Genomic DNA, 19,558 nt, shown 5'->3' with positions numbered 1-19,558 from the left:
AAGCAAAGCTGTTTGGGGCTGCCCCATCACGACACGCATTGGACATGCAGAGTCCCTCCCCTGGGCTGGAGGTAACCTGGAGAAACAAGACCCGACCCAAATTGCTACCGCGTCCAAGGATCTGTGCATTCTCTCAGCTTTATCTCCTATAATAACAATTCAAATGATACATAAACATTATGCTTTAAAACAAGCATACCAGAAGGGAGAAACACAGACTATGTTCTCTTTCCACAGGACAAGTACTTCAACCTACACAGCATGCTTACGCTGGTTAAAACAACTAAAAGGAAAAGCAGACTCAATTGTTATTTTGATCCTGAAATGAAAGCTTTAGGAGAAATGTTTATGAAATTTGGGGCTGTTTCAGATTGAGAGCAGCAGCACTGCATTCACTTCAGCAGAATCAGTACCGTGAAAGACAGACTTCTTTCCTTCTAGAAGTATTTATTGAGTACCTGCATGTGCTGGCTGGCCAGCCTTCTAAACTGGGCATACAGTGGTAAGCTCAGAGATCTGTTTCCACTGATGTACAATAGACAATAAGCTCATAGACGAGAGAGTGGAGATTGTGCCAAACAACAGGGAGTAAAATAAAACAGGGTGTGGGGGGCAGAGAGCAGTGGGGTGGGAGTGGGTGGATTGCTATTTTATTCCCAGTAGTTGGATGTCCTGCTGATAAGGTATTTGAAAGAAGGGTGGGAGCAAGGCTTACAGATATCGGGGTGAAGAAATCTGGGAGAAGAACAATCCAGCCAGAGAGAGGAGTCTTGGGTCAAGAGCATGCCTGGGGCATGCAAAGGACTAGCGTTTGGAGGAGAGAGAGATGGCAAATGGATGGAGATGAGATCAGGAAGGGAGCAAGTGGTCAGACCATGTAGACTGTTTACCCTCCATGAGCTGGGAAAACAACAGAGGGTTGTGTGCAGAGGTGAGACAAGGTGAGATTTATTTACCAGGGCTGCTTTTTTAAGAACTGACTACATGAGACAAAGATTAACATCAGAAGACCACAAGAACATAAGGCAATAATCCAGGGGACAGATTATGCTGGTTTGGACCTGGGCAGAGTAGTGGTCAGATTTCTGCACAGAGTTTGACAGCAGAGTGAAGAGGATTTCCCGAAAGACTCGATATAGAATGAGATTTTTAAAAGAGGAATCAAGGAGAGTGGCAGGGTTTGGGGGTGAGCAGCTGGCAGGAGAGGGTTGCAATGTACTGATGTTGGAAGAAGTAGGTTTGGTTGGGGGAATTAGAAGTTCATTTCTAGACCTGTTAAGGGTGAGATGTCAAGTGTGTGCATGCTCAGTTGCTCGGTCCTGTCTGACTCTTTGTGACCCCATGGACTACAGCCCCCCAGGCTCCTCTGTCTATGTGATTTTCCAGGCAGCAATACTGGAGTGGGTTGCAATTTCCTTCTCCAGGGGATCTTCTTGATCCAGGGATTGAACCCATGTCTCTTGTATTGGTAGGTGGATTCTTTACCACTGAGCCACCTGAGAAGTCTGAGGTACCAAATAGTGATATGAAATATGTATCTGGGGACTTCAGGAGAGAGGTCTGGGCCAGAAGGGTCATCATCATGGTTATGCATGGAGTGTTTGTATCCCCCTCCAAATTCATATGTTGAAGTCCCAACTCTCTACATGATAGTATTTGGAGGTGGGGACTGTGGGAGGTAATTATGTCTGGATAAAGGGGTGAGGGTGGGGCTCTCATGATGGGATTAGTGTCCTTATAAAAAGAGACACCAGAGAGCTTGCCCTCTTCCTTTCTCCATGCAGAGGAACAGGGAAAGGCATCTGCAAGCCAGGAAGAGAGGCTCAGCAGAACCTGATCATGCTGGCCCCCTGATCTTGGACTCCCACGCCTCCAGGATTGTGAAGAAATACATTTCCATTGTTTAAGCCATCAAGTCTATGGTATTTTGTCATGACAATCTGAGCTAAGACAATCAAACAGGTGACAATGGGCACCAGGAGACTCCATCAGACCACTGAGGGCACTACACAGTTGAAAACAGAAGTGGTCTGGGTGCTGAGGCCAGTGTTTAAGGGTGAGAAACTGAGAAGGAATCAACAAAGAAGGTCTAAGAGGAGTGGCTGGTGATAATGAAAGATGGCTGAGAGTGAGAGGTGTCCAGGAAGCCGGGAGAAGCTCGTGTCTTAAGGATAGGAAGTCGCAGCCTGCCGAATGCTGACAAATCAGATGAGAAAGGGCTGAGGAACACAGGGTGGTCACTGGTGACCTTGACCACAGCTGCCTGTATGGAATAGTGAAGTTTGGAGTGGACAGGTTCAAGAGAAGCCACAGGAGAGGAACTGGAGACAGTGCTAACAGAGAACTTTCTAGCCATGCTGTCACATAGCTGGAAGGGGATATTGTTAAAAAAAAAAAAATGGGAGAGCTCAAGCTAAAGCATTGGGTAATCCAGTCTCAAAATAGTCTAAAAGGATTGCGGAAGACTGGCAGGCAAGTCAGATGAGACACGGCTCAAATGCCATCAGTAATACAAGACATATTTTTTAAAAGATTTCAGATTTTTGTTTTCGACCAAAACATTTTTGTGGTATTGTTACAATCTTAATGGAAAATTATAACAAACGTAAAAAATTGCACTGGGTCTTTTCTTTCAGAATTCTGCAGACACAAACAACTTTTGGTCACAGTGGTATCTGGCAATCTAGCTAAAGCTTGTTTCTACACAGATATCTAATCTACCCTTGGCGATGACTTTCTTGTTTATAAGTCATGTTCTGTGCATGGGTTGGATGTTACCTCCGTGATCTCTGTGGTATGCTTGGCCAGAAGCAAAAGCATCAATTTCCATTAGCAACTTCCTACTGATAGTATCTAGTCTCCAAATTCTAAAGAGAAACTAAAAAAAATTCAGTGCTCACAGCTAGACTCAAGGAAACACCCTAGTGTCTGTTTAGATGTGAGATGTGATGCAAATGGAAAAATAATCACATTGGAGTTTTCATTTTCCATTGTTTTCTTTCTCTCTGCCCGAATAGGCTTGCCTAAGATTACTGAGTGATGCTTGCAAATATGATGGAAAAGGCTGTCCCAATTTAAGAAAATCATATTTGTGTGTATGTGTATATATTTGGAGATGTGTGTGTATTATATATAAATACATATATATGCATATACACACAATTTCTCCTAATAAACAGTTGAGTAAATTATACATATGATGAAAGAATTCACCAAGCATACCCTTTTAGTAATTAGTATTCAAATGCACTTAAAAATCACAATTATAAATTATTTAACCAAGAGTCTTGGGACCATAAGTGAAATAAAGGAGGTAAATGAATCCATTTAAAGCTAAAAGACAGGGCCTTCCCTGCTGGCTCGGTAAATAATCCATCTGCCAATGCAAGAGACTCAGGTCTGATCCCTGGTCAGGGAAGATCCCATATGCTGCAGGGCAACTAAGCCCAGGCGCCACAGCTACTAAGCCCAGGTGTCACAAGTACGGAAGCCCATGAGCCCTCGAGTCTGTGCTCTACGACAAGAAGAGCCACCCCAATGAGAAGCCTGCACCCGCAACTAGAGTGGCCCCCACTGGCCACAACTACAGAAAAGCCCGCCAGCAGTGAAGACCCAGCTCAGCCAAATAAAAAATAAAAACTTTTTAAAAAGGTAAAGATTCAGTAACAATTCAGAACAACAACAAAAAAATTGTCTTGTATGCTTTCCTTACTTTCCAAAATATTTGTCATTTATTCTATTCAGTCTCCTTGAGAGTTAGGCTGACCTCTTTGCATCCTTCTGTATACTTTGCATTCAGTAGGTACTCAGTAGTACACAGCAGGAAACTTTAAAAATGTCTTCATTTAACTAGAAAAAATATTGATCAATTTGAGAGCAGAAGCTTTCTCAGGAACAGGTTTATTGAAGTGTGGCTTACTTGACTAACATCAGGTGGAATTTCAGCCTTAATTTGACCTGACACATTCATCTGGCTGATACCTTTATTGACTTCAGTTCTATTGATACTTTTTTTCAATAGAGGGTCCCTCTCTTAAAGAGCAAATTTTATAAAAAGAGTTTAGTAATGAGTCTTGTATGTGCCAGAAGGCATTTAGAACACCTCATTCACAAAAGAAAAAAAAACAAGCTCAAAAGACTTGGAGAAGCAGATAATTTTAGTACTTTGGGGGGAAAAGTTACAATTTGCCAATAAAGAATGGAAGGAAGAGAAAGGCTTTTAGGCTGAGAAACAAAATTCAGGGTTATTTAGTTTCTGATTCTTATGCCAAATCTGCTGTTTCAGATGGCCTCTGTCAAATCATTTAATTCTTTAATTTGCTCATCTGAAAGTTCCATAAACCTGCAATTCCTCAAATACTACCCAATTACTTTTGGCTGTTTGGTTTTCAATTAATCTAAGGGATGGGACATAAGTGATAGAGAACATCTCCAAACTTTAAAATCAAAGTTCCTTTTTCAACATGGAGGTAATACAAAAATAAAACTGTACATTGTTACTATTAACAAAGACCCAAGGCATCTGCTGATGTGGCTCCAATAAAACTTTGCCATTAAAATATTGCCTGATCTGAAAGTTAACTAATTCTTTTTTTTTTTTTTTTTAACAACTTTAGGGCATTGCCTGGTGTTCCAGTGGATAGGACTCTGATTTCACTGCTGAGGGCACAGGTTTGATCCCTGATGGGGGAACTAAGAGCACCAAAGCAGTGCTGCGGCTGCTGCTGCTAAGTTGCTTCAGTCGTGTCTGACTCTGTGCGACCCCACAGACGGCAGCCCACCAGGCTCCCCCATCCCTGGGATTCTCCAGGCAAGAACACTGGAGTGGATTGCCATTTCCTTCTCCAATGCATGAAAGTGAAAAGTGAAAGTGAAGTCGCTCAGTTGTGTCCGACTCTTAGCGACCCCATGGACTGCAGCCTACCAGGCTCCTCCGTCCATGGGATTTTCCAGGCAAGAATACTGGAGTGGGTTGCCATTGCTTTCTTTGCCAAAGCAGTGCAGTGTGGCTGAAAATCCCCCAAAAGCAAACAAAGGCCCCCCCCCCCGCTCCCAGTTTTATGAGAGCAAAGAACATACAGTAAATCGTACATATTTAAAATGTACAGACTCCCTGGTGGTACAGTGGATAAGAATCCGCCTGCCAATACAGGGGACACAGGTTCGATCCTTAATCTGAGAAGATTCCACACGCCATGGGGCCATGAAGCCCTTAAGCCACAACTACTTAGCCTGTGCTCAGGGCCCTAGAGCCACAACGAGAGAAGCCACCACCACAATGAGAAGCCCACAAACCTGCAACTGGAGAGGAGCCCCTGGTCTCTGCAACGAGAGAAAGCTCACACACAGTAATGAAGACCCAACACAACCAAAAATAAATAAATAAATTAAAAAATAAAACGTACAAAATGTGGTAAGTTCTGATATATGCCTATATCCGTGAAACATTCACCACGATGAGGATAACAAATATCTAGTTGCTGCCAAATGTTCCCTCATCCTCTCTGTGATGCTCGTCATACACCAAACAACCACTGATTTCACTGCAGCAGTTTTTTGAGGATGGAACCCTTTGTTTATAGCTGTTTGTGCAAGAAAAGAAACGTCCCCCCCCCCCCCCCCGTTGATTCCTACTTCTTAATAAGCTAGTGCATGTAAAAATGCATTCAAATATAAACAACCACATCACCTACTCCAGTTCATTAATGTATTCAACACATATTTATTGAGCATCTAACTATATGTAGGTTCTATATTAAAGCTTGAAAATACACCTAACAAAATGAGACATCCGCTCTCTCGGATCCTTTATGAGAGTCAGAGAGAGACGGGTGCACCAGTAAACACACAAGCATGTACTACATCAGGCGGTAATGATGAACGGTCCCCGAATTAAAATGGTTTGACTTATGTTTTTGACTTTTTGATGATGTGCGAGTACTATTTGTCCAGTAGAAACCCAACTTCAAATTTTGAATTCCGATCTCTTCCTGGGCTAGACACGGTAGACAATCTCCTGTGACGCTGCCGGTCAGGCATGTGACCAGCGTGACCAACCAAGATACTTACAGCTGTTCTAGACCAGACAACCATTCCGTTTTTCACCTTCAGCACAGTATTCAATCAATTACACGAGATATTCAAACTGTATTATAAAACAGGCTTGCCGTTAGATGACTCTGCCCACCTGTAGGTGAACCAAGTGTTCAGAGTACGTGTAAGGTAAGTTAGGCTAAGCTATAGTGTTCAGCAGGTTAGATGTGTTAAATGCATTTTCAATTTATGATATTTTAAAGTTATCATGGGTTTATCAGGATATAACCCCATCATAAGCCAAGGAAAATCTGTAGTCCACTGTAAGGAAATAAGGCAGGATATGGTAAACCTAACGGCAAAGGAAATGATGTTTCAGAGACGGTGAACCCACTTCAGATAAGGTGACTTGTGAGTAAAGACTGAATGAAGGGACTTCCCTGGCAGTTCAGTGATTAAGACTCCACCCTTCCACTGCAGGGCACACCTGTCTGATCCCTGGTCAGGGAACTAAGATCCCTTATACCATGCTTTGAGGCCAAAAAGAGGAAAAAAAAAAAGATTGAATGAAGGAGCCACTCTTCTCACAGATGTCTAGGAGATGAACATTTCAGAAAATATAAATATTGCTTGGGTAGCAATAAACTCGGAGAAGGCAATGGCACCCCACTCCAGTACTCTTGCCTGGAAAATCCCATGGATGGAGGAGCCTGGTAGGTTGCACTCCATGGGGTCACTAGGAGTCAGACACGACTTAAGCGACTTCACTTTCACTTTCATGCATTGGAAGGAAATGGCAACCCACTCCAGTGTTCTTGCCTGGAAAATCCCAGGGGTGGGGGAGCCTGGTGGGCTGCTGTCTATGGGGTCGCACAGAGTCGGACACAACTGAAGTGACTTAGCAGCAGCAGCAGCAGCAATAAACTAGGCTGTTAAAGGAACTACCAAGAGGTCAGGAGCTGCAGTGGAGGGATGAGAGCAGGGGAGCAGAAGATGAGCCCTAATGGGGATAAACTTGAACTTATCCAGAGGGCGGATGGCCTGGACTCTGAACAGATGATGGGTTATAGAGTACATGGAGCAGAGGAGTGATGTGATGCAATTCAGGATGACCACTCGGGTTGCTCTATGGAGACTGTTGGTGGCAAGAGGGAAAGCAGGAGGCTACTGCAATAGTCCTAGCAAGAGGTACTGGTGGACGAGGAGCAGAAGCAGTAAAAAAAGTGGTCAGGTTTTGGATATATTTTGAAGATGGGCTGATCGCTCAGGATTTATTTGCCTACAGTGCTTTGAAGAAACACTTAATAATAATCCCAACTATATAGTAATTAGTATGGTTCAGGTATTATATTGAGCAATTGGAAAAGACTCTGATGCTGGGAGGGATTGGGGGCAGGAGGAGAAGGGGACGACAGAGGATGAGATGGCTGGATGGCATCACCAACTCAATGGACGTGAGTCTGAGTGAATCCAGGAGTTGGTGATGGACAGGGAGGCCTGGCGTGCTGCGATTCATGGGGTCGCAAAGAGTTGGACACGACTGAACGATTGAACTGAACTGAACTTACTCCTTACTACAACACTATGAAGCAGATCTGCTTTTTATTTACAAAGACACTGACACACAGAACAGTTGGGTAGTTTGACCACATCACATAGTGGTAGATGACGGAGCTGGGTTGTGATCCAGAGTAATCTGACTTCAGAGTCTGTGCTTTAACTATATGCTATCTGACTTCTCAAGGGTAATGTATAAGAGCATTAATAACTAGGTTGATCCAGGTAAGCCTTATGGAACCAAAAAATTGAGAAAAAAAATTTTAATGGTCATTCATTGAAGACTCAGAGTGTCAAACAAAAATTTCAGAAACAACTTCTCTATCTTTTGTGACAAAGAAGATAAATCAATTTTCTGTAGAGCCACTTTTTGTAGGTCCACTCAACCAACACTCCCTGGTCATTCTTCATGACCATGGCCATGTGAATGGTGAGTGCTGTTAAGACTACGCTGAAGGTGGCCTTTTGGAAAAGTACTGACTCCAGAATAGGACTGGACATGAAGAATCAGAGCATCAGGGTCATGGTTGCCTGCTCTTTGGGGAATTCTTTCTGGTACTTTCCTTTTGTTCTTGCCTTACTAAAAGTATATTCATTTATCAAGGGCACAACATACACCCATGGCTCCCCTTTTTTAAATCATCACTATATATTTCTGGAAGATATTCTGCTTTTCATAACCATCTCTCTAGTGTCGATGTTGTTGTTGTTTTTTTCCCCTCAAATATCCTGAGAAATGGGTCAAGATTTAACAGATGAGAAAACTAAAGCCTCAGGAGGAGGCAAGGTTTGTCCAAGGTCTCCCAGGGGTTCCATGACACAGCTGGGATCAGAATGCTCCTGAGGTTTTTATAGATGGTGGTGAGCTCAGCCCATGACAGGTGTTTCTGTTGCTTCACCAGATAGAGCTGTTGTAGAGGAGCCAGCACACACACTCTGAAGTCTGTGCACAGAGAGGTGGGCGATCATACATGTTTTCAGAGTCTGGGGCTACATTTTGCTTAATGCTCTATTTGGGCTTACTTCAAGAGTTCCTGCCAAGGCAGAAATCTGTACACATTAAGGAAAGTTGGATGGTTCAATAGTACACCTGCTTATAATTCTAACTTCAGGAAGCAACACACTTCAAATCTTCTCCCAGTACATTCACCGGAGTCATCCTAAGTACAACAGATGAGGCATAAAATCTTTTATGAGCCAGTAAATAGAAGCTTCTGCCGAACAATGTTTCAAGTGAGATAAAAGTACTCCTTCTTTTCAGTCCTATAAAATGGAAAGCTTTAGTCATTTATTCCAGACCAAAAAAAAAAAAAAAAAGGAGAAAAAGTTTGCTAGGTCAGAGATGAATCTTCAAGGTTTCTTTTTTTCATAGCTTTCAACAAACAGGAAAAACTAAGCCCTAACGCCTCTTTCTTAACTATCCGTTACCAACCTGTGTGTGTGTGTATTATCCCCACAGGCTCTGTGATTGGGTGTGTGAAAAGGTATCTTAGAACACTTGGGCTTCAAGATCAATTTTAGCATCAGAAGAAACAGAAACAAGATTTACAAATGGGAAATTAACCAACAGTCAGATAGATTTGTGGTTTTCTTTGATCTTCAAAATATCAGCTTTTTCTCGTCCATGCACAACAAGATAAAAAAACTGTATGCCTAATGCTCGTAGCTTTATTGGGAAAACACTAAATGTGAAAGTTAACTGATGCTCTTTGCTCCTGCAGGTAACACAGCTAGTTGAAGGATGGGTTCCTCTGATTCCCAGCTTCACAAGGGCTGTTTAGTGTTGACAAAGAAAAAGGGAAGCTATGAAAGCTTTCTATTCTGCTGTAAGTCTTGCCCATAGTTTGGGCAATGAAATGAATTGCAAGAGTAGATGTGAAAGCTTTCTGTTTTGTCCATAGTTTAGAGATGATTCATATTTCATTCCATAAAACATAAAAACATTTCACCTTCAAAACAGTGTGAGCATTCTCCTTAGAAAATTAACTTATTTCAATATTCATTATGCTCAGGAGGGAAGAATGGAGTTATAAGAACACAGACACATCAGAGAGCTCTGGGTTCAAATTCTGCCTCTAGGGACTTCCCTAGTAGTTTAGTGGTTAAGAATCTACCTTGCAGTGCAGGGGACATGGGTTCGATCCCTGGTCAGGGAACTAAGATCTCACATGCCTCGGAGCAACGAACGCTGCACGTCACAACCAAAGAGTTCACACATCCCAACAAAAGATGCTCCAAAAAGATCCCACATGTGCAAATAAGACCCGATGCAACCAAATAAATAAATAAAGACCGTCTCCTCTTATTAAAAAATAATACTGCCTCTGTCACCTCCTGCCTTTGTCACCACCTTTTATTTATGTCATTGACTCCCATTTAGGTAGGCTCTGTTTCATCATCAGTGAGAAGGGGATAAAACTACCTTCTTTCAGAATTAATGATAGGAATTGGTAATGTCAGTAGGTTTCTAGACACACAGGAGGTACTCAGTAAGTGATTTTTGTATGAATTAAAATAGCATTGGTTGGTTTAGATGTCATTCTATTTTCTCATCATAAAGGCACATCAAATGTTTGGTTTTCTGTTCTCTGAGACAACAGGAAGCTTTCTGAATGCTTTCACTCTGATCAGGTGCTCTGGTCTTACATTGTTTCTTGCTGGCATTTCTATTTTACTTTGATTTCAACTCCTATAAATAATTCATTAGAACTGATGCTTATTTACAATTTTCTGGAAAACATGACTACCAATTAATTTTTCTCACCATCACATCACATATTTTGCTTCTTCCTCCCAGGTTTATTATACTTCTTAGTAAACTGTTTGTGCACTTTTTGATTTTGAAATAATTACACATTCACAGAAAGTTAGAAAGAAATACACAAGGAGGTCCCATGCCCCTGCTTCCAACAACAATGGCATCTTACATAATCCAGTAAGAAAACCAGGCTATTGAATCAGAACCACCCACAAAGGTTATGCAGATTTACTTGTGTGTGTGTGTGTGTGTGTGTGTAATTCTATGACATTGAACTGTAACAACCTAATCACAACACATAATTGTATCACCGTAAGAAGTCTCCCTCATGCTACCTCTTTGTAGAAAGTCCCTTACCCCTGACAACTACTAATTTGTTCCCTATTTGTATAATTTTAACAGCATTTTAAAATTATTTGGCTGCATTGGGTCTCAGTTGCAGCACGTGTCAGTTGCCCTGCGGCATATTAGGTCTTAGTTGCCAGACCAGGGATTGAACCCACGTGCCTTGCACTAAAAGGCAGATTCTTAACCACTGGACCACCAGGGAAGTCCCTTAATACTGTTTTCTATAAACGCAATAGTACCTTGAGAGATTGGTGCCCCCTCCCCACTGTGCATGATTCCGTTTAGGGACATCCAAGTCGTAGCTGGTATCAACAGTTGTCCCTTTTCATGGCAGCAGTATTCCATGGCATGCAGGTGCCACATTTCACTTACCGTGCACCCACTGAGGAACATCTGTGGCTGCAGTCCATGGGGTCGCTAAGAGTAGGTCACAACTGAGCGACTTCACTTTCACTTTTCACGTTCATGCATTGGAGAAGGAAAAGGCAACCCACTCCAATGTTCTTGCCTGGAGAATCCCAGGGACGGCGGAGCCTGGTGGGCTGCCGTCTATGGGGTCACACAGAGTCGGACATGACTGAAGCGACTTAGCAGCAGCAGCTTTTGATATTACAAACAAAGCTGCTGTGAACATCCATGGACAAGTTTCTGGGTGAATGTGTTCTCATTTTCCTGAGATAAATGCCAAAAAATGTCATTGCTGAGTCATACTATAAGCCTATTTCTAGTTTTAAAAGAAAGTGTAAAACTCTTTTCCAGAGTGGCTGCATGGTTTTCGATTCCCACCAGCAATGTACAAATGACCTGGTTTACTGCAGCTTTGCTAACATTTGGTGTTATCGTTAAAAATCTCAACCATTCTGATGTATGTGTAGTGATACCTCTGTACGATATTTAAGTCTGCATTTCCCCAAAAGCTAACAATGTACATTCTTCCATGTCCTTATTTACTAGCTGTACATCCTTTTCTGCTGCAACGTGTCTTCCTGTATATTGGCTATTTTCTAATTGGACTGTTTGATTTTTTTTTTTTTACTGCTGAGTTTATCATTTTATTTATTTAAAGATTTTTTTTTTGGGCGGGGGGATGTGGACCATTTTTAAAGTCTTTACTGAATTTGTTACAATATTGCTTCTGATTTATGTTTTAGATTTCTGGCTCCGAGGCAGGTGGGATCTTAACACCTGGACCAGGTATCCAACCCACACTGGAAGGTGAAGCCTTAAGCACTCCCAGGGAAGTCTCTGAGAGTTCTTTATATGTTTTAAATATTACTCATTGTCAGTTATATGGCTACAAATATTTTTCTCCCAGATTGTAGCTTACATGTTCACCTTCTTAACAGGGTCCATGTTTTTGGACCCGTTTTTGGATGACGTCCATTTCATCAATTTTGCTTTTGATGGATTGTGCTTTTGGTCTCACATCACTCTTCACAAAGCCCAAAGTCCTGAATCACATCTCTTATTTTTTTTTCTAAAGGTTTTTATAGTTTCACATTTTACATTAAAGTCCATGATCTATTTTGAGTAAATCTGTGTACAAGTTGGAGAATAACATTAAAGTTCTCTTTTCTGCCTGTGGATGTCCAATTGATCCAGTGTCGCTTATTGAAAAAGCTTTCTTTCATTGAATTACTTTCGCAATTTTTGTCAAAAAAATCAGATCAGCATAATTTTACGGGTGTATTTCTAGGTTCTCGTTGATCTACATGTCTATCCCTCTGCCAATACCCTACAGTTTTTAAATCTATTTGTATTTACTTGGCTACACCAGGTCTTGGTTGTGGCTTGCAGGATAGTTTTAGCTGTGGCATTCAGAATCTTTAGCAACAGCATAAGGGATTTAGTTTCCCAGTGAGGGACTGAACCCAGACCCTTTAGTCACAGCATAAGGGATTTAGTTCCCCAGTGAGGGACTGAACCCAGACCCCCTACATTGGGAGCGTGGAGTCTTAGCCACTGGACCACCAGAGAAGTCCTATGGAATAGTCTTGATTTCCACAGCTCTACGGTAAGGCTCGAAATCAGGCAGATTTGAGTTCTCTCATTCTGTTCTTCGTCAAAATGGTTTTAGCTATTCTAAATATTCTATAAAAGACTCCTTTGCTTTTTATATGAACTTTAGAACAAGCTTGTTTATGTTTCAAAAAAAATCTTGCTGTAGTTTTAATAGGGATTATTTTAAAACTCTAGAGCAATTTGGAGGAACCTGACACCTTCACTTTTTTGAGATTTCCAATCACTGAAAACAGTGTCTCTTCACTTATTGAGTCTTTGATTACTTTGCATACTCTAATTTTCAGCATACAGATCCTATACATGTCTTGTAAGATTTATACCTAAATATTTAATTTTCTTTAGAGCAATTGTAAATAGCATTAAGCCTTTTATTTTAGCTTCCAAATGTTTGCTGTTAGTATACAAGAATACAACTGAATTTTATGTTAATCTTGGATCCTGTGACCTTGCTGAACTCACTTATTCTACAAGGAGTTGTGTTTTATTTTTTTGGTACATTCTTTGGAATTTTCTGTCTAGATAACATGATTTGGCAATAGAGACAGTTTTATAGCTTCCTTTCCAAATGGCATGCTTTCTATTTCTTTTTCTTGTCCTTTGCACTGGCTAGAACTTCCAGAATTACATTGAGTAAGAGTGGAGAGGTTGGTCATTCCTGCCTCGTTCCCAGTCTCAGAGGGAAAGCATTCAGTCTCTCATTATTAAGTATGATGTCAGCAACAGGGTTTTTTTGGTAGATGTTTTTTATGAAGTGAGAAATTTTCCCTTCATTTCTAGTTTGCTAGGAGTTTTGTTTTGTTTTTAAAATCACATATGGGCATTATTATTTAAAATGCTTTTTATGTGTCAGTTGATACAGTTGACATAATCATATGATTTTTTCTTTTTTTGTCTATGGATATGGTAAATGACAGGCTTCCCTGGTGGCTCAGACAGTAAAGAGTCCACCTGCAATACAGGAGACCTGGGTTCAATCCCTGGGTCAGGAAGATCTCGTGAAGAAGGGAATGGCAACCCACTCCAGTATTCTTGCCCAGAGGATCCCACAGACAGAGGAGCCTGGAGGGTTATAGTCCATGGGGTCGCAAAGAGTTGGACATGACTGAGCGATTAACACTTTCATCTTTGCATGGTAAATGACATTGATTATATTTCAAATATTGAACCAGCCTTGCATGCCTGGAAAAAATCCCAGTCAATGATGACTTTTTAAATACATTGTTGGACTTGATTTGCTAATATTTTGTTGAGGATTTTTATGTGAAATAAATATGCTGCTAGTTCTTTCAGCCAGAGTCTGTGAATGCTAAATACTGTTAATCTGTTTACCTGAAAACGTCTTCTTTTGGCTCTCATTCTTAAGTAATAATCTTGCTGGTTGAAGAAATATTTGTTAGAAGCGACATTTCCCCCAGGATTTGAAATATATCATTCCATTGTTTTCAGACTTCTTGCTTTCTCTTTTCAGCACAGTGTAATGCTTTAGCATGTGGGCTCAGTGGACAGACTGTCAGGGTTCTGATTCTGTTTTTGCTGTGATGTGTGTTAGATTTCACCTATCTGGCATAGAGTGAGTGCTTGGTAAGTGTTAGCTGCTAAGGTGATTTCTTATATGTATGTCTTCTTCATTAGAACCCCTGTGTGGCAGTGATCCTTCTTATTCTAATTGCAAAACACTTATAGAGCCCCAATTCTTCTCACCGCTTCCACTGCTAACACTCTTACCTCCCTGCTGCTGCTGCTGCTGCTAAGTCGCTTCAGTCGTGTTTGACTCTGTGCGACCCCATAGACAGCAGCCCACCAGGCTCCTCCGTCCCTGGGATTTTCCAGGAAAGAACACTGTAGTGGGTTGCCATTTCCTTCTCCACTCACCTCTCTACATTATGGCAAGTCTTCTAACTGGTTGCCCCAACCCCCTTTAGTCTGTTCTAAGCCCAGAAGCCAGAATACAGTCTTTAACATGGGAGCAGTGTCACTGTTGATAATGCAACAGAGCCATTCCCATCACAATGAGGACAGTGGAGCCCAAGTCTCTGCTATTGTTAAAGCCCTGCATTGTCCAGTTCCCACTGCCTCTCCAACCTCATTCCCTACTCCTCTGTACTGTGTGACTCCAATCACAGTCATCTCCCTTAGTGCTCTGGGTATGCCCTTTTCTCAAAAATTTTTCACTGGCTGATCTTTCTGCCTGGAATTCTCCTCCCTCAGATATAGGTGTCATTCCCATCTCTACATGCTCTGCATCATGATGCCACTTTCTTTTTTCAAAAAAAAAAAAAAATTATTTATTCGGCTGCCCTGCGTCCTTAGTGGTGGCAGGCGGGATCTTTTAGTCACTGTAGGTAGGCTCTTTCAGTTGAGGCATGCAGGAGATCTAGTTCCCCGACCAGGGATCGAACTTGGACCCGCTGCTTTGGGAATGGGGAGTCTTAACCCCTGGGCCACCAAGTATGTCCCTCACATGCCACTTTCTCCATGATGCTTGTCTATCCTTTTTAAAATGACAACTAATCAAGCCTCCATCTCTTCAGCACTCCCTGTATCCCTGCCCCATTTTTATTTTTCTCCTTAGCATTTATACCATCTACTCTATTAGTATGTTTTGTTTATGCTCTGTCTCTCCCAACAGAATAGAAGCTCTAAAAGATCAGAGGTTGTGACTTTTTTGTGAACTGCACCCAGGGCTGTCTTAGTTGGAACTCCCCATTTGTTAAAAGAATGATTTTCCTGCGGCCTACTTAACATAGCATCATGTGTATTGTAGGTATTTAAAATGTATATAATTAATGTTAAATTTGACTCTTTTAAAAGGGTTCCTATATTACTCGACTCTTCTCACGAAGGCAAATGAAAGCATATGAAAGAAGGCTGTCCCAGAAACACGCAAAACTAAGGGAATGCTCCCCTCCAGGAAAATCTTCACTGCACTGGCCGCATCCATCTGCCTCGGCCTCTTCGGCACAACAAGCAGCACCAATACTGGGGTGCTAACTGACCATGACTGGGGCCAAAGGTCCCCTGGAGCAGACAAGGGCTGGATGCCAATGGGGGTCTGAACTGAGGACGCTGGGACGTGGAACAGAAAAGCATGAAGTCCTATGAGAAGTCCAGCTAAGTTGACTCTACTGACATTTCCAAGTGTGTCAAGGGGTGGTGATGAGATGGAAGATAAAGATCAAACAGGGATCAAAAGTATGAATGGCACAGGGCAAAAGGCAAGACAGATCCAGGACTTCCTTGGTGGCATAGTGGTTAAGAATCCACCTGCCAATACAGGTTCGATCTTTGCTCTGGGAAGACCCCACATACCACAGATGCCACAACAAGAGAAGCCACTCCAACAGGAAGCCCATGCACCACAACCAAGAGCAGCCTCTGCTCACTGCAACTAGAGGAAGCCCACACACAGCAGTGAAGATCTAGGGCAGCTAAAAGCAAATAAATAAATAAAAGGCAAGACAGATCTAGCTAAGTAGGTTGGCTCTACAGTTTGCTGCAGTAAGAGGGGTATTCCCATACTTCTTGTGAGGGTCCTGTCACTCGTGTGTGCTGGAATTAAGTACTCTAGTTCAAAGATGTGACATTTAAGGCCCCCGTATTTTCCTACCAAAGGATGAGGACAACTTTCCATCCCCTACTGGGAGCCAATTAAAGCGCCCTCACGTGTTGCTACATGGTAATGACACATTAAAATCTTATCCTGCAGGTGAGCTTAGTCGCTTCAGTCCTGTCTGACTCTGTGCCACCCCGTGGACTGTAGCCCTCCAGGCTCCTCTGTCCATGGAATTTTCCAGACAAGAATACTGGAGTGGGTTGCCATGCCCATTCTCCAGGGGATCTTCCTGATCCAGGGATCAAACCCGCGTCTCTTACATCTCCTGCATTGGCAGGTGCCTTCTTTACCACTAGCGGCATCTGGGAAGCCCAAATCTGTCCTAAGGTACAAAATCAGTGACCCCCTGACCAGCATCACCTGGGAACTAGTCAGAGCTGCAAATTCTTGGGTCTCACCCCAAATCTACTGAACCATAAAGCCAATAAGCAGAGCCAGGCATCGGTGTTTTAACGAGGTCTCTGCTAAAATTTGAGAACCACTATCCTAAATGATGTGTCATGAGAAAGAACGCAAAAGTGATCGGCAGAGTGAATGTTACTTGGGGGAGCATTCACTGATGAGGCTGCTTGAGCACAGCTCTGAATGAAGTGAAGAGGGGGCCGTGCAGAGGCGAGGGTCTGAGAGTGGGAGTTGAACTCAGGCACAGAGAGAGCGAAGTGTGTCTAGTTCTGACGTGGCACGGCTAGGAGGCCAGAATGACTGAGTAAATGCAAGGGTCATCTGTGCAGTCTTTGATTCACGTAGATTTCAAAGACTTTTCATGGTTACCATGTGTCCTTATTTACACTGAAAATTCCTTGCATACAAGCACCAGATTTCATATATTTTCTAAACAACTCACTATGGCACCTTCAACAGCACCTGGAACTAAACAGATTCTTAATAAATGTATAACCACATGAATGCAGAAAAAAACTGAGAAACGGGCAAAACCTGTGGAGGAAAAAAATTAAGGATTTTTTTTCCATGTTTAGCTTTATATTATTACTGGGAGAAAGTTAGCCAGAGACATCTGAAAGCCAATTAATACCTCAGAGAAATTTTGAAAGTAGAGAAGTTGGTGAGAATGTAATTTTTAATGACATCACCAAACTTCTGAGAACTCAAATTCAGATGATTACCTTCTGAGCTTTTCTTGATGGGATACAATTAAGTCACTCCGATGTGAAACAACTTTCATTTGCTAAATCTGAGGATGGCGCTTGAGAGACACCAGACAGAAAAGTAGTCGTGGATGATGACTCTGTCCCAGGGGTTTTAAAATTTTCCCTTGCAATGCTAAGCAGCCAGGTCGAGGCACTGGGCAAAGGTGGAGCCATGTTTGCATGCTAAGTCACTTTGGTCAGGTCCAGCTCTATGTGACCATATGGACTGTAGCCCTCCACCCTCCAGGCTCCTCCGTCCACGGTATTCTCCAGGCAGGAAGACTGGAGTGAGTTGCCCTTCCCCTCTTCGGGAGATTCCAGACTCTGGGATGCAAGCCATGTCTCTTACGTCTCCTGCACTGGAAGGCGGATGCTTTTACCACTAGTGCCACCTGAGAAGTCCCAGAGGTGAAGAGGCTGGAATGGAACCCAACTTCAACAGAAAACTCGACGCGTCTAATTTTACTGTCTTAAAGAGAGAAATACTTCAAGTTTGTGACAACTGCCATCAGCCTGTCCCCTCATACGAGAAAGGAAGTGGGAGGATTGAGTGACCTGAGTCCCTGTTTGGGTTTGCTGGGGCCGCCGTAACAAAGTTTGACAGACTAGGTGGCTTCCCAACAGAAGTCTATTCTCTCACTTTCTGGAAGCTCAAGTCTGAGACCAAAGTGTCATCAGGGTCGGTGTCTTCTGTAGTGTCTCTCCTTGGCTCATAGATAGCCCTCTTCCCCAGGTCTTCACATGGTCCTCCCTCTGCACCTGTCTGTCTCCTAACCTTCTCTTCTTATAAGGATGCCAGTCCTATTGGATGAGGGTCCACTCTTATGACCTTGTTCTAATCACCTCTTTAAAAGCCCTTTCTCCTAACACAGTCACATTCTGAGATACCAGGGGTTAAGACTTTAACATACGAACTTGAAGACGGAGGGGAGGGGGGAAGATACAGTTTGGCCAATTTCAGACCCTCAGAGAGTGGCTCCAACTGGTAAGTAACTAAAGACCATCGTGGTGGTGCCTTGGGGCTCACCGACTGTCGTGCTCAAAAGCAGCTTCTGGATGGAGACTAAGTCCCCTGGTGATGCAGATAGAACCTCATTTCCAGACCAGAAGCCACTCAGTTCCCCTTGTCACAGAGCTTACCTGAGAAATTCGGATGGGAATTCACCCTTTTCTTTGCCTAAGAAGACACACATAGAAGATATACATCTCCTCTCTAACAATGCCCATGTGTTCGTCCCTCTGTTCTTACACTCTGCCTGAAACATAAAGAGCTGCCACAAATCTCAGTTTCCAGATGTCAGCTCTCTGGAGGCCACGTTTAGGATGAGGGCACCAAGGATGGAATCTGTCTTGGGTGTGTAACATAAAGCTGGCATGCATCTTCATATTATTTTTAGTAGTCCATAGAATCATCTTTAAAAGCAGGTGCAAAAAATATGTGTGGACTCATAGAATGAGATGAACATTAAGGATTATATTTTATAGTCAGCTCTGAAAGAACAAATTAACTTGGCAAGGAACTCTTAAGGGTGCAATGAATTTTGCATTTACCAAATAAATAAATAAATAAAAATAGCAAGGCACGGTCAACAGATTTTTAGGCAGAGTTTTCATGGCAAAGGGAAACAACAGCAATTTATAAATGAAATATTTTCCCCTAAAAGTAATGCAATAGCTCAACTCTTGTTCCAAGCAAACCATAGCAGAGAGTATCAGGGAACATCACCTGAAACCAAATACTTCCAACCTCATCCCTGGAGTCTAGAGTAAACAGTTGGTATTATTAGGAATTTGGAATTTGGGGAGAGATTTCTTCTCTAACTCTCTTCTGCCTTTCAAGCCTTCAATAATGACCGGGGACTACCCTGGTGGTCTGGTGGCTAAGACTCTGAGCTCCCAATGCAGGGAGCCTGGGTTCAACTCCTGGTCAGGGAACTAGATTACACATGCTGCAACTAAGGGTTCAATGCCACAACTAAGACCCAGCGCAGCCAAATACATAAACAAATATTAAAAACCAAAACAGTGACCTGCTCCTCAAATTTTCCTCTCTATCTGAAGTTACCCAGCCTGATGAGA

The 19,558-nt window shown here is 42.4% G+C and overlaps 1 protein-coding gene and 1 long non-coding RNA gene across 23 annotated transcripts in view; one reads left to right on the top strand and one right to left on the bottom strand.

Annotated features, from left to right (window-relative positions):
- KIAA1217 (KIAA1217 ortholog) overlaps positions 1–19,558 on the bottom strand; it is a 348,846-nt gene that overhangs the window by 140,752 nt on the left and 188,536 nt on the right. The gene's annotated exons all lie outside the window — the stretch shown is intronic.
- On the top strand, positions 12,566–17,201 carry LOC129625435 (uncharacterized). The gene is made up of 3 exons (XR_008701439.1): positions 12,566–12,710; positions 13,633–13,850; positions 15,530–17,201. It is a non-coding gene; the product is annotated as an uncharacterized LOC129625435 (long non-coding RNA).

Source organism: Bubalus kerabau, chromosome 13, assembly GCF_029407905.1.
Source record: "Bubalus kerabau isolate K-KA32 ecotype Philippines breed swamp buffalo chromosome 13, PCC_UOA_SB_1v2, whole genome shotgun sequence".
Classification (NCBI taxonomy): domain Eukaryota; kingdom Metazoa; phylum Chordata; class Mammalia; order Artiodactyla; family Bovidae; genus Bubalus; species Bubalus kerabau.
The sequence above is the reverse complement of the archived record's forward strand: the minus strand, read 5'-3'. Positions and strand labels throughout refer to the sequence as shown.